The following is a 4,246-nucleotide window of genomic DNA, read 5'->3' on the forward strand; positions in this document are numbered from 1 at the left end:
ATTACTTAGGGGTCGTTTGGTATTTCAGAAATCGTCAAGGTATTTGAGAAATCGTCAATGCATAGTCCTTATCGGCAATTTTTTAAATTTGGCATAGGAGGACAGGAGGAGGTTATAATTAACCTAAAAAAAATACTCACTACAACATTATGCATCTATAGCTACGAAATTTTTGTTATAAATTTAATAATTATAGCTAATACCTAATAATAGCCACACAAATTAGAATTCCGTGGCTATTTACGAAATTATAAAATTTCTTTGACACGAAAATTAAGTTGGTAAAGCTAATTCCTCGTATTAGCTATACTTGCTAACAATCGTGGCAATAGCTACATAAATAGCTATAAATTTATTGTTACAAATTAAATTTTGTAGCTAATCATAAGTTTTTGCCACACGACAATAGTTATTGTAGCAAAAGTAACCTTTTAGCTACAATAAATTATTTGAAACAAAATATTATAGCTAAATGAATACTTTTGCTTCAAGTTTTAAAAAGTTGTGGCAGTAGTTAAATGATATAGCCACAAATTTATTGCTATAACTGAATTCTGTAGCTAATCATTAATTTTTTGCCACGACTTGAAACTTACTGTAGCTATAATAACTTTTTAGCCACAATAAAATATTTGAAATAAAATATTATAGCTAAATGAATATTTCTGCTTCAAGTTATAAAAAGTTATGGCAGTATAGGTTAAATTAGCCACAAATTTCTTGCTCTAATAGAATTTCGTAGCTAATCATTAATTTTTGCCACGAGTTGAAACTTCATATAGCAATAGTAACCTTTTAGTCACAATAATTTTTTTAAATCAAAATGTTATTAAATAAATAATTTTGTTTCAAGTTCTAAAAAGTCATGGCCGTAGTTGGCTTAGTAGCTACAATTATTTGTCACGCTAAAATGATACCACAAAATTAATAAGATAAAATTTTATAACTCATCATTAGTTTTTTTTCCACAAGGTAAATCTAGCCACATTAAATATTTGAACTACATTATAAACTTATCAGTTAATTATAACTTTGGTCGTATAGTTAGGATTGTCACTGCAATAATAGTATTTTAACCACAATAAGTTATATGTGCAAAATTTCATAGGTGAACATTTTTATTTCAGAGACAAAGGTAAGCGTTGCTCAAACACTATCAAATAATGAAAATTCAATTTTAACTATAGAAGTTGGATTTTCTCAAAATAATTGAAAATATAGTAATTATGTATAAATTGAAGTATTAATAAACTTTAAAATAACAAACTAAATTGCAAAAGTTAATCTTCAATAATAGATCATTTGTATGCCTATTTGTAGCCTCAAAACTTACCAATTTACGTTTTATTTATCAAACTCATATTTTATTTTATTGCAACATTTTATATTTGGACGTTAATTATATATATTTGGTGTAAAATTCAAAATATATTAACATATATAGAGAATTTATGTATGTCTTGTACTTAACTATTTTTTATGTAACTCCTTAGGGTAATTTCTTATATATTTAAGATTTATTTTTAATTAAGTCCTCATATATTGAAGACTTTAAGAGTTGATATATATACATATATATATATATATATATATATATATATATATATATATATATATACACACATACACATACACACACAACATATTTAAGTATTTTAATAAGTACCTAGAATAATTTCATGTATCTAATGATTCATTTTGAAAATAAGTTCTCGTATATTGTAGAACTTTGTGATGGTTTAGGTGCATTTAATTTTAATAAATGACCAAAGCTCCAAAATACATACAATGAACATATTTAACACTACAAAAAATTTATGAAATTATAATTCATTAATTTTTATATAATTATGGTATAGCTATTTACACAAAGAATTACGAAATTAATTGATACTTAAGTCCACGTGAAAACTAATTATGTTATAATTCTTATTAAATGTAATGGAATGATAGCTAATTAATGTGTGGATGACTAATTATATAAAATTTAAACAACTATAATCTTGTACCATATATGCGCGCACACACACACACTTAAATCCAGAGAAAAAATAATTATAAATATACAAGTTTCTAAATTTCACAAATTAAATTATACATTGAACATAAGAATTGAGAATTAAATATGATAAAGATATAGGAAGAGAATCATGTTTCTCTTGGGACTATTATTTGATATTTTATAATATTTACATAATTCAATATTATTAAGTTTTACTTCAAAAAAATTTAAGATTTTAATATGGGTTATATAGCAGTGTATAACAAAACTAACAACTAGTATATCATAATTCATATTAAAAAATTATACTTGTAATTTTCAATACATTTTAATTAAGTATGTAATTATTTTTCATTAGATTTGAATAAACAATATCAAATTTAGACAAGATGTTTGTATCTATGTACATTGATCGGTAATTACACTCAATTTAGACAAATAGAAAAGTTATTTATTTAATAATTTATTTTAATACTATTTTAATAACTTAATAACTACGTAATCTACTTAAACGCTAAAATTAAGAAGTTAATATAATTGAAATAGGAATACATAAGAAAACTAATAATATCGTATAGGACAAAAAAAAAAGTTATAAAGAATATAATATATTATAGAATATCTTTATTTCATGCAAGTTAATATTTTTATTTTATTTAGTATAAATTATGTATTTGATCTTTTGTATTTTACATAGACAAATTTCTTACTTACTTGCATATGTTAGGAGTAGTACTTACGTTTCTAGTATTTATGGCATTTGTAATACATTAACTAAGAAATAAAAGGAAGCATAAAGGCCAATTGGCCCAAACCAAAATTCACAAACCTAATAACATTCTCACTTTATATGGTTCCCTACCCTGCCGCCAACCCCATCCCTCCTTTTCCATTTCCTTCTTCAACAATGCCTCTCTTCACATGAAGAGAGCAAATCAGCGGAATCACTGGCTAGATAGCCCGATGGCTTCTTTTTTTTTTCAGGTATATTTATGTATATATATCTTAGGATTTTTAGATCCCAATACACCTATTTGATTTAAAATTTGGGATTTATATTCTAACAATTTGATAGATATTTTGCCGTATTGTGATAGGTATTGAGTGGGACTTTGAAGATTAAAATGCAATATTGGGAGGAGCCACAGTTCGTCGAAAAGACATTACAAAAATGAGGTGAGAATTCTTTCAAAAGTTTTTAAAAAAGCATACAGGTTTATTTTCTTATCTTGTTGCTTTGAGTTTTCCACTCTTATTGTATACTAAAAATTCTTGTATTAATGCGCTTTTTGGTTCACTCATTCTTTTGTGTTAATTATTATTTCTTTTAAATTTATAGGGTGCATTTCAATCTATTCAATGCAAGAAGATTAAGGATTCAACCTTGATGCAAAGAGTGAAAGTACTTCATCCTTGATTGCAGAAGATCATCTGGTGGCGACATCTGAAATTTCCGGATCAAATACTTGGAACTTAGTTTTCTTTTGATGTGGAACCCTTCAGAATTTTATAGATTATAGATAATGGTGCATAATTTGTATTATACTCCTATTAGTTTGACAAGAATGTAAGTTTAAGTTTTTTCTATTATCTAGCTGCATATTAACTAGTTGTTATGTCTCTTGTACAAGAGTTACATACTTGTGGAAGTATGGATACTATGTACTGTATATAGACAATTGTATATTTTAGAATTAATTTATTAAACTATTTAGATTTCAATTTGTATAAATAAGTGATATTTAAAGTTTATTACTGTGTATTTTCTATGGTTTGATAAATAAAAAAGTATGGATATTGAATATTTGAAAATTTTAATAAATTAATTTTTGATCAATAAAAATAAAATGTATAAAAATCTATTCACCAAACAAAATATAATAAAATATTTAATCGTGGATATTTGACGATTTATAGCCATAAAATTATGTGTTGGTAGCTAAATATAAATGCTATAATATAAATCTAATATGAGAGCATAGCTACGTGTTTGAATTTTGTAGCTAAATAAATAACACCTTTTGCCATTTTGTAGCTAAATAAATAACACCTTTTGCCATAGTATATCCCTTTGTATCTAAAGTATGGAAGATAGCTACAAAGTTAATTTATCGTGGCAAAAGATAAAATCATTAGCTATAAATATATATTCTTTGTGGCAAAAAGTTTTATTAATATAGCCACATCACAAAAATTCTTGTAGCAATAAGTATTAATCCTTAGCCATGAAATGTTAAAGTTTGT

The 4,246-nt window shown here is 25.0% G+C and overlaps 1 long non-coding RNA gene across 1 annotated transcript; it reads left to right on the forward strand.

Moving 5' to 3' along the window:
* Positions 1-2,799: 2,799 nt before the first annotated feature.
* On the forward strand, positions 2,800-3,724 carry LOC109219316. Its single transcript, XR_002066918.1, has 3 exons — positions 2,800-2,986; positions 3,100-3,178; positions 3,342-3,724. It is a non-coding gene; the product is annotated as an uncharacterized LOC109219316 (long non-coding RNA).
* The last annotated feature ends 522 nt before the right edge of the window (positions 3,725-4,246 follow it).

The sequence above is a fragment of the Nicotiana attenuata genome, unplaced genomic scaffold (genome assembly GCF_001879085.1).
Source record: "Nicotiana attenuata strain UT unplaced genomic scaffold, NIATTr2, whole genome shotgun sequence".
NCBI lineage: Eukaryota > Viridiplantae > Streptophyta > Magnoliopsida > Solanales > Solanaceae > Nicotiana > Nicotiana attenuata.